Below are 12,701 nucleotides of genomic sequence, written 5' to 3'. Positions count from 1 at the left end.
ACGCTGCATATTTTAGGCATCCAGGCCCTAAAAGTAGGACCCCGTATCTTTGGACTTGCATATCTGAATGGGGTCATGTCATATATCAAATCAAACAGCAAGATCCAATTTAGATGGTTTTCATGTCCATTTTCTCCATCAACTAAAACTATAGTCATCAAATAATGTTGTTGATCAATTTTTGGCATACCCCCCCAAAATCAAGACCCCCATTGCAAAGAAAGGTAAAGAACACAAGTGCTTGTTGTTATGCTCAAGAGACAACAAAATGCATGACATGGGAAACCAATGGGGTCTTACTTTTGATGTTTGTATGTATGTATGTATGTATATATATGCATGTACATACATACATACATACATACATACATACATATATATATATATATATATGTATGTATGTATGTATATGTTGATGCATATTTGTATATATTGATGTATATATTGATGCATACAATTTTGATATATGGAGAAAATGGACATGAAAATCATCTAAATTGGCTCTTGCCATTTGATTTGATATATGACATGACCCCATTTGGATTTGTAAGTCCAAAGATACGGGGTCCTACTTTTAAGGCCTGAATGCATGAAATAGGCAGCGCGTTAACGCGTAATTGAATACATTTTTTTTTCAATACATATTGCTAGTGAGACTACCAAAAAGAGGCTCTACCCCTCATGATGTCTCTAGATCCAGAATATGAGATTGCTTGAGGCTTGGATTGCAGCTGGAAACATTGCGTGGGCAAAGCCACTATATGCCTCAAGTGTTGGAAATTGATATATGGCTCAAGTGCTAGAATGTGCAAATCATGGCCAAAATCAAGACCCCTTAGAGATTCCATGAGGGCTATCCTTTTACTACTACACACGTCACCTTTAGTCTAGGGCAGAACCATTCGTCGTCATAGGCAGCAGGTTCATGGGACCCCATCCCATGATCCAAGGCATTATTCAAAGACAAAGTATTTCTGACCATTCCCAAATTGAGTTTGCCAATTCCTAATCTGATTGATTTCATTTACTGGACTTGCAATGCTTGCAAAGCCCTTGCTTAAGCTTGAATGAGGCTCTTGATTTTGGGGGTATAATGGTCAAAAATGGCTTAACACGCCCAAAATCAAGAGGCTCATTCAAGCTTAAGCAAGGGCTTTGCAGGTCTTGTTTTTGGGTGGCAAAAGCACGAAAAATGATAGCGCATTAAGGTGTTGCCATTCTTATGCTTCCCCCCTCCAAAAACAAGACCCCCAAGCTATTCATTAGAGACACCAAAATGAGGAGAAGGATGACGTGAGGAGTAGAGGAGCTGGCCAATGAGGGGAGGGACAGCCTTGGAATTGCCAGCAACAAGCATGATGCAAGGAGGTGAGAAGGCAAAGAAGCAAGGAGGTGAGGAGGTGAGGAAGCAAGGAGGCGAGGAGGCAAGAGGCAGTCTTGAAGGGCAACAAGAGGGTGGAGGTGGCCGAAAGAGTAAGCAAGAAAGGGAGGGATGGAGATTGCTTGTAGGAAATGCTTGGATTAATGCTACAAATGCCATTTTTTTGTGTGTATTTTGCAGCATGAAATGTTTATGGCATTTTTCTTTTAAAAAATACAAAATTGTTGTGATTAATTGCGCTACAAACAACTCAAGCCGTAAAGCACCATGGATTAGTACAACAATATACATCACAAATGGATGCATACACTCATATACATCACCGATGGATGCATACACTTATACTCACATCAATTTCCAATATTGTATTAGATGGACCCTTAGCATATATGTGTGCATAGAAGACCATTTCCTACATTGATCCCTGATTTCATAGTTAAATTATTCCCTTTCTCACATTCTAACATGTGAAGATTTAATGTACATGCATTATGGGCACATTATATTGCAGTTTATGACTAACTTTTTTTATGAATGCATGATACTTGTATATGGTCAAGGAAGGTATATTATCATTTTTGAATGACAACATTACTCTATGCTCCATTTTATCCTATATTAGAAACTATGATCACTAGATATTACATAAATGTATTGCTCCATTATATCCTATACTAAAAACTATTTTGACCCAAATACATAATGCCAATTGAGGTTAGTACTAATGACAAGTGATGAAAACAATCTAATGGTATGAATGAGATCTTGTAAATTTTGGATATATAATATGGGTACTATGTTGATTGAGCTATTTTTCTAAGGGAATATTTTCAACTTAATTACTAAATACATACTTACAATGGTGACCTGATTCCCATCTATATGTATAATCAAGTTTTACTTTGTGTTAAAAAAAAAGATTTTGCATAAGGTTAAAATTTGAATAGTATTTATATTTGTTTAAGACTACCCATTGAGCTGGCTCCTATCCTTATATTGAACATGATAATGTTCATAAAGATTTTATGAATACAAATAGATAGCATTGGCTCTCTTTTTAGTGGTTGGGAATGAACCCTAAAAGTACCCTAAAATGACTATGTATTCCCTTATTTGTAGCATGGAAGTGATCATGGTAGAGTGGCATAATCCATATTTTGCTTTTTTCATAGGTTCTTTTGCTACTCATGGTTGGCGGATACACCACGGCATAGATCCGAATAGATATTTGGTTTTTTGCTTCAACTTGCTTGACTAGACTTTCCTTGATGATTGTTTGATTGTGCATGATGAGTAGTCACTGGCTTAACTGATGCATTAAGTGAAATGTTTTCCTTAAAGTTTTTCATACTACAAGATACGAGTTTGCTTATACGGGTGGAAATAAAAGCTTGTTAATGCCTGGTGCATATTTTTCGTTAGATGCAGTAGGATACTAGTTACCGAGTGTCTTTGCCAATTATTTCACTTGGATCATGCTCCTCTTATGCTTGAGTTTGTGGTCACGTATTGACTTTAACATAATAGTCTATAGGATACTGGATGAGCACTCAACATAGTGGTTAGATGCATTCATTTCTAGTTCCGATAGAGCTATCATTCAGACATTGGTCATAATAGAAATATGGAGGGCTAAAATCCTTTTTTAGCTCCCTAAGTTTTTTAAAGCATGGTATTGTCTAGATTACATAGGTATTTTCACTAAACAAAATTAATCCTTATGATGAAAATGTGTTTTTTTTCTTTTGACATAGTTAGTTCTGTTTCCATGTTTTTGGATCGAATGTATGAATGATCTTCTGCAAGCATAAAAGACATGATATGTATATGTAGCACATGATCATGTTTACATATTTTCAGTCATATATTCTACATTGTGATCTATCATTATCTTGCTGTGTGGATGTTCAATCTGAGTAGTGTTTGCTTTTTTTATCGCAAATTTTATGTATTGTTGTGTCTCTACCTCTCCACAACGACTCAAATTGATAGTATGGGGATGAAAGAGAAGTTAATTGTGAGTTTCAGGCATGCCTTCATTGTTGGAATATGTTTAATTTGCTTATGATCACATCAATTGTTCCAATGATATTGAGAGGAATAAGATGCTGGATGAGGTTCTCGCTCGCTTGAAACCTATTTAATCTTGCTCGCTTATTTGGGGCTGCTCGCTTTTCTTTGCTCACTTTTTGGTAATCCTCCAATGTCGGTACACCTGTATGAATCCCCAAATCTCACTAGCCGATCAAGCCATATAAACTCCTTGCAACTCTCTGTGGCTGCAACATACTTGGCCTCTGTGATAGACAAAGAAACGCACTTCTGTGCACGAGACATCCATGACACTGCACCACCTGCAAAGATGAACACATAACTAGAAGTGGATCTCCTGCTATCCACATGCCCTGCATAGTCTCAATCTGTGTACCCAAGTACACTCATCTCTGCTTTGCCAAAGCAAATAAACATCTCCTTGGTACCCTTCATGTACCTCATGATGCACTCAAAGCTGCTGTCCATATCCTCTGTGCTGTTGTGCAACCCCAAAAAGAGTGGCATATCGTCTCTAGCACTCTATCTGTACAACAAAGACGCTTGCCATCCACCTGTATCTACTCCATCCAAGGGCCAATGGGCAGGACTCCTTGTGCCACCATCCATTAAAATAAGAATATCTTCTATGGCCTCACACTGCTCCATAAATGATACCAAAGTCATGAAATGACCTCATAGTGGCACATCCTACTCCACCCAGTGGCGCTCTCTTGTTGAGGGGTCGAGGGTGCTACCTCTAGCTATATGTGTCAGCCAATGTGAGTCGTATATAACAGAAAAAGGGCACCTCCTCCACCCTGCCTGCATGCCCTACCTGAGCAAGCAAAAACTACTCGCCTAAGTCCCACTAAATATCCCAAAGAAGCTGGCTCTCCCATAGACAAAGGTGCCAATGTTCTCCCTCCTGACCTGATAAGACTCTCTCTAACTCAATAGTCCATATCTTGTCCAGACAGCCCACTATCTTGATCCTCTGCCACTCTAGCCTATCCCTAGGATCTCTCTCTGTTTTAGCCTGCAAGAGGCCTCCTGGTCCCACGTTGTAGATCTACAATGGTAATACCCATGGGACTGTAGGAGAAATTGGATCTTGAGAGGAACCCCTATCCTCGAGAAATGCCCAAACCAATGGTGTGGGGAGCAAGGATTGCACAACCCCTCCCACCACAAGTCGAGGATTGCTACATCAATCTCTGCAATCCATATACCTGCCCCCCTTAGATGTGTGAGTGCTTCACCTTGGCCTCTGCTTCCAAAGGAAGCTACCTCTAGATCCCAAAGGACCTCATTTGACCATTGTCTCACTGTGCCTGGCCGATATGTGTCCACTTCCCTAGCATGTATCCTTTTGGATCTCGAACCTCTTGATGCCACATGAGTGATTTCCTCTCAAACTCCTCCCAGCATGAGGGGCTGGTTTGGATGAGTCCCTCAGACAAGCCCTTCCATACCTTGAGCAGGCTCCTCATCAGGAGGGAGCCTTTCCTTGTGAGAAGGGCCTCTGAAAAAATCCATCTATGAGGTTTCTACCATTGACCTCGTGTGCGGGGGGTCTTTGTGAGAAGCCCTCGCTGCAGCAAAACCTTGCAAGGCTCGAAATCGGGTGTGAGGCCTTGTACCACCAACTTGCCCAAGAGGGCTCTTCTATACACCTCAGGGTCAATAATGCCTAGTCCTCCCTAGCCTAAAATAGAGTCATCGTCTCCTAAGCCACCTTGGCTTTGGTGTTCAATGTACCATCCGATCGTGCATACAAGAAGTTGGGCACTAGGCACCTAGCTACCCCATAATGAAAACACTAGGAGGAGGCAATATACAAAGCCATGACCAAGAGAAAAGACCGTATTAGATAATTCGGGAAAAACCCAATTCCCAGAATGGTAGTTTTGGAAGAAATTGTAGCTCCCCTCAATGAAAAAACAGGAGAAATATGTGAAAATAGACTAGATAGCCATTCATGAAGTGTGAAATATCAACTACATTCTCAAATAATAAATACAATATCAATGTCTAAACTATGTTATCATTAAAAAAATAATAAACTTTGAAACCCATTTGAGTTAGATTCATCTCGTGAGCCATAGTGATGTTCAAAAACACCTTCATAATAGCGAGTCTCTGGAATTTCCATTGATATTGAGACTCGCTTTTGTTGTGAGCATTCTCATTTGAAAATCTCCAAAACACCGTTTAAAAAATGTAGAGTGTAATTAATAACCATGAGTATTGCAATGAAAATGCACAGGCTCTTTAACTTAGTAAGATATGTAGTTGATGGAAAATCAAGATATGTAGTTGAGGAGAATGAATGCAAGATATGTAGTTGATGGAAAATCAATGGGCAATGACAAGAATTTGATGTAATTTAGGTGGCAATGACAATCATTTATTGTGCACTTTCAATGTTTGGACTGACTAGCATTACTGTAAAACGATAACTTTACATGTCATGTTGATTACTCATTGCAAAGTAAAAAAGTACACTTTAGGATGAAAACATAACAACTTGTTGATACACCATTGAAATCCCTGAAATAAATCATGATTCCAAAGAAACTCTCAACCACTAGTGGAGAATGGCAGTAAGATAATGGCAAAAGTGCCAATGCACATGTGAGTTTAGGATTCCTTGTGCATGTTTTTAGGTCATGGTATGAGATTGGCACCACTACCATTCTCCACTGGTGGCATTCTCCACAGAGATTGGCACAATTCCATATGATCTCTACACATGGGAGTTTAGGCTTCTCAATGACATTTCTTAGGGCCTAATAAGAGATTGGCACCACTGCCATTCTTCACTTGTACAAATGTTTACCCTACTATTCTAGGAGGGGTATTCCAGTGATCATAGGAGAGTGGTGTCCGATTCCAATCCACATGTTAGTTTGATGATCTCAGAGATTGACAAAATTCCATATGATCTCTACAGAGCGGAGACAGTGATCACTACATAAAAGAATGCACATGTGAATTTAGGATTCCTTGTGCACCACTGCCATTCTCCACTGGTGGCATTCTATAATGGAAAAACTGCCAATCCACATGTGAGTTTATGATTCCTTGTGCATGTTTTCAGGTCATGGTATGAGATTGGCACCACTACCATTCTCCACTGTTGGCATTCTCCAAAGAGATTAACACAATTCCATATGATCTCTACACAGTAGAGACAGTGACCACTACATAGAATAATGAAAAATATGAGTTTAGGCTTCTCAATGCCATTTCTTAGGGCCTAATAAGAGATTGGCACCACTACCATTCTCTTGTGCAAATATTTACCCTACTATTCTAGGAGGGGTATTCCAATGATCATAGGAGAGTGGTGTCCGATTCCAATCCACATGTGAGTCTGATGATCTCAGTATCATTATGTAGGTGCCACCATGAGTTTGGCATCACTGCCATTCTCCACTGGTGGTTGTCTAGACAAACTAAACCTATAGATTGATATTCCAAGGCCTAATAAGAGATTGACACAATTCCATATGATCTCTACACAGCAGAGACAGTGATCACTACATAGAAGAATGAGCATGTGAGTTTAGGCTTCTCAATGCCATTTCTTAGGGCCTAATAAGAGATTAACACCATTGCCATTCTCCACTTGTACAAATGTTCACCCTACTATTCTAGGAGGGGTTTTCCAACGATCATAGGAGAGTGGTGTCCGATTTCAATCCACATGTGAGTTTGATGAATTCAGAGATTGACACAATTCCATATGATCTATACACAGCGGAGACAGTGATCTCTACATAGAAGAATGCATATGTGAGCTTAGGATTCCTTGTGCATGTTTGCAGGTCATGTTATGAGATTGGCACCACTACCATTCTCCACTAGTGGCATTCTCCACAGAGATTGACACAATTCCATATGATCTCTACACAGAAGAATGAGCATGTGAGTTTAGGCTTCTCAATGCCATTTCCAATTCCCAATTCGGGAAAAACCCAATTCCCAAAATGGCAGTTTTGGAAGAAATTGTAGCTCCCCTCAATGAAAAAATAGGAGAAATATGTGAAAATAGACTAGATAGCCATTCATGAAGTGTGAAATATCAACTACATTCTCAAATAATAAATAGAATATCAATGTCTAAACTACGTTATCATCAACAAAATAATAAACTTTGAAACCCATTTGAGTTAGATTCATCTCGTGAGCCATAGTGATGTTCAAAAACACCTACATAATAGCGAGTCTCTGGAATTTCCATTGATATTGAGACTCGCTTTTGTTGTGAGCATTCTCATTTGAAAATCTCCAAAACACCGTTTAAAAAATGTAGTGTGTAATTAATAACCATGAGTATTGCAATGAAAACGCACAGGCTCCTTAACTTAGTAAGATATGTAGTTGATGGAAAATCAAGATATGTAGTTGAGGAGAATGAATGCAAGATATGTAGTTGATGGAAAATCAATGGGCAATGACAAGCATTTGATGTAATTTAGGTGGCAATGACAATTATTTATTGTGCACTTTCAATGTTTGGACTGACTAGCATTATTGTAAAACGATAATTTTACATGTCATGTTGATTACTCATTGCAAAATAAAAAAGTACACTTTAGGATGAAAACATAACAACTTGTTGATACACCATTGAAATCCCTGAAATAAATCATGATTCCAAAGAAACTCTCAATTTCTAGCCCCAAAGAGAATGGCACTGGAAAGAATGGCACGAGGGACACTCCTTCTAAATACATTATGAATGTAGTTATGAACATGTTTGCATATTATTCACACACAACAATTACGCACCAATTTACATAGTTGGCAAGAAAGTAGTAATTCCCATAAGTAATGATTGTATAAAGAAATACAATGTTGTTATTCAAAACTCATAGTCTGCAAATAGCTCCTCTCCTGCATGTATATCATCTATGGATTCAATACAAATGTGACCATATTCTGCAATATCTATGTTCATCATGGGGTCATACCAAGGTGGAACATCAGGGGAAAATACATAACAAACATTTGGCTTTACATTGGTATTTCTATTGCTATTAATAAATCCTGCCACATTGCCATATTGAACATCACTAATAATATGCACCATATCCTTCATAGGGACAGTAGGGTCCTCTTGGATAGAGTACTTCTTTAGCCTTGGATGAACTCTACATAATTCCTTCCAGTCTTTGTAGGAGTACTTGTCACCTCCATAATGGAGAATAGTAGTCCCTCTCTTGATGGAGCCATGCACAAACAAGCCCAAGCCAGCACTAGTAATGGTTGACTCATGCACCTCGAAAGCCATATTTTTTATCCAGAACACTTCGTTGATAGGGACAGGTAACTTTGGTGGTCCAAATGGATCTCGTTTTGGTATGTACCTACTCAAGCTTGATTTGAACGTATATCTATCCACATCACAAAAGACAAATTCAATTAGCTACAACAATAGTTATATATATTGAGATAAAATCAAAAAACACTTTGACATATGTACCTTCATGAAAAATACGCATTCTGTAGTCGGTTTATGTAGCCCTTAACAATGAAAGCATTACAAACATTAAAAATTGTATAGTATTAACTATGCTACCAAAGTTTTGATTTGGGTGCTTTCGACAAATCTATTGGACCAAAGTAATATAGTATCTATACTTTCAGATCATGCATTGTACATTTCTTTTGGGACATGGGGGGAGGCACTAGTAGTATTCTCTCCTCCCAATGAGGGTATAGAGAAAGGCACTAGTGGCATTCTCCATAACCTTATATGTAAAATGGCACTAGCACCACCCCAAGAGAGGAATGGCACTATTGCCATTCTCTCTATGAGTTCAGAGAGAAAGGTTGCACTATTTGCATTCTCAATTGACCTTTAGAGAGATTGGCACTTTTACCATTCCCCAACAATACAATGGAATCAGTGAACGACGATGGATAATGTTCATACTTTATTGTTATTTATTAGTTTCATATGCTTTTGTGCTTCGACATTGTTGAATACACTCTAAAGAATCAAAATATTTCTATATTCCTCAACTTCCACAGGGACCAATGATGCATGGAAGGAAGTGGAGACATCAAATGTAGAGGACAACATACCACCCTAAATGGGGACTATCAATTATGCGATGGATACAGGAGGTATAGAAGAAAACATAACCCCAAAAATGGAGAAAATTGCAAGGAATATCACGAATCCTATACTTTTAGAAGAGAACATGGATGAACGTACTGTCTCAACATTGGGGACAAAACTAGATAATCTTATTGTTGTTGCAAACATGTATGAAATCATAGCACCTGACAATTTGGATGAGTCAGAAGCCAGCAACTTCAAGGAGAATTTGGATCTATATCCACATACAATTTCTTTGGATATGCCATGATTAACAATCATATTAGACTTGAATGGCCTGTTATTAAGTTGCTGCCTATTCAAGTCTCCAATACATCCGTCTATTATGCATGGCAAAAATACATAGATTCAAGAAAGGAACATAACAGTATTACCATTTCTACATAACCACAAAGAGAGAATGGCACTAGTGCCATTCTCCATATGAGGTCGCATAAAATGTTAATAGTACCTCTTACGTATAACCCGACATAGGGAGAATGACACTAGTACCATTCCCCATGTCATTATGTCACACAATTTTATCATACCTAATGTTTAATATCTTTAATATAATGAGAGTATGTGCAATCGAGAAAATCCATAAAAGTCATATTATTTTGAAACTGAATACACAAGGCATAAATGAGTAGCTAAAGACCTTGCTCCAAATCTTCCAATGTAATCTTTGGGATAGCTTCAAGATCTGCTTCAGTTAAAGGTCGCAAGTCTTCAATGTGATGCTCACCCTCTTTAATTCCTTCATCGATAGGTGAATCAGCTCTATGTGTCTCAAGAGGCCTCTCAATGCTAGAACAAATCTTAATATGGGGATTATTTGATGCATGTGCCACACACATAGCCTCGACCTCTGTCACCTGTTGGGATGTCTTCACCAGTGAGATCACTTTTCTTTTGCTTGACAATGCTTGTAATGCCACACATCCATTAGTAAAGATGTCAACGACAACTTCATGTTCCCTACTACAATAGCACCTAATGCACTCCTTGATGATGCCATGCTTCACAACCGCCTCTTTTTCATACTCATCGCCCTCATCAGAATAAAGAATATTGTCCTCAATTATTGTGTATGGCCTTGTGATTTCTAACATGTGCTCAAATCCATCAAACCCATCATGTGAGCTGACAAATGACAAAAAATAGAAGGTATCAGACAAACCCTTTTGTGCACTATCCGATTCATGGTGGATAACACCCACAAACCTTCTATGCCAAAATCGAGCCTCTATCATTGCTTCCTTGAGATTTACCATCTCTATCATTGTCATAAATGATAGCAATACATACTGTGACAGAGTGGCAACGGTCTCCATCAAGCCACAGAGCAACTTCTTGAAGGCATCCTTATCCCAACACATGCCTTTGACAGATCCCTCTGAGGTGTCAAGCACACACAAGCTGATTGGAAGTTGTCCCTTGGAGTGACGTGTTAGAAAGCTCTCCCCCTCCATCTCCATGTTCACTTGAATAATTGTCCAAGGAAAACAAGACTATGATGTAGACTTGTTACCCTCTATTTAACTAATCACCCAATCAACATAGATTGATGCAGCTTTTGGGAAATCAGGTGTGGACTTGCCAACTTGCAGCTTCTCTTTGACCCATGACTCACATGAACCCTTGAAGCTCTGATAAACAATTGAATCAATTTTGAAGTAAGTTGCAAGGGCATCCCATGTTTGATGTTGGGGCAAAGGGTGACGTGAGTTGAACTCCTTGATGAGCGCTTCTTTCACGGCTCTATCATGCTTAATCTCCATTGCCCATTGAGACATTTCAATGGAGTCCTTGTCTTTGCTTGACTTGACCAAGACTATTTCTTTAGACTCAATCTCTGCTTGAAGTGCAAGTACATCTTCGTCTTCCAATCCTAGCAGACACCTCATATATGTTATTGTGGGATTTCGACCCTCAAGATCACCCTGCTTCACCAATGTCAAAATCCTAATCTATTATTCGTAGATGTCATCATCATATGTGACCATGTGTGTGTCCTTGGTAGCAAAGTTTGCGCCCATCGATACGCTTGCAACTCCTACAAAATTCTATATAAAAAAATCAAAATCATCTTAGACATTCTTCTAATCCAAATCATGTTATAGAGATAATAATGACACTAGTGCGATTCTCCCATTACCATGTTAAAAGCATGACTTGGTAACTAGAAGAATGGCACTAGTGCCATTCTCACATCAGGGAATTGACACTACTGTCATTTCTTTAACAAAGCCATAAACATTCTTGAAATAAAAAATGAATACAAAACAAAGTTTATTACTCAGGGGGGTCACTATGTATAAACCCTCTATATCACGTGCGTTCAAGGCCTATATCTAAAATCCCTTATCTGTAAATTTTTTCATTAATAAAATGTACCCCTTTTCTATACAAATCTGTAAATTTTTTCCAAAACTATTTTAAATAGTCCCTTATGTATATTTATTTCTGTAAATTTTAGAAATAAAAAATATCCTTCTGTTGAACTCACGTGATAGGGTTACATATGATGAGTGACCCCCTCGAGGTTTATTACTCACATCCCAACTTTGTCGATCTTTATGTCCTTTGACAAGGCCTTGGGCTGGTTTCTTTGGTTGTCCGAATGCAATCCACTGGGTCCTTAGGTGTTGTAAGATATCGATATGTGGTTGATTTTTCAAAACGGTCTGTGCCTCCATGTTGGCCATTGATGATATCTTACAACTTGCTTCAACTGGTGCATTGACAACAATTCTCGCCTTCCTCTGTGTATAGAAAGCTTTTCGTTGATTGAAGGCTTCTCCATGTGCTTTAGTTATAAATATCCTTGCAGCATAAATCGAATGCTGCCCTGCGAGAATCCAATAATTATACTCCTTTAACTTTTCCACCTTTATCTCTTCCTTGCACATCGGAGTATTTGTGCCTATGTGGTAAGGCATGAGATATGCACATGTTGCAGGAGGTCGTGCATTCATTGCAAAACTCTTGACCAAGTCACTGACATAGCTGAGGGTCAATGTCCTATACACATATTGGCTTGGTTCTCTAAAGCAATTCATCACTGGGATTAACACCTCAAACTCTAAACCAAATGGGAAGTACTCTACGTACTCCATCAAGCCTGTCATACTTGTGTCCTTCCTTTCCAATTTCTTTTGTAGTGCCTTA

This window comes from Dipteris shenzhenensis, chromosome 5, assembly GCF_047967505.1.
Source record: "Dipteris shenzhenensis isolate YYH24624 ecotype China chromosome 5, Dip_SZ_1.0, whole genome shotgun sequence".
Taxonomy (NCBI): Eukaryota; Viridiplantae; Streptophyta; class Polypodiopsida; order Gleicheniales; family Dipteridaceae; genus Dipteris; species Dipteris shenzhenensis.
This window is presented reverse-complemented; position numbering follows the sequence as displayed.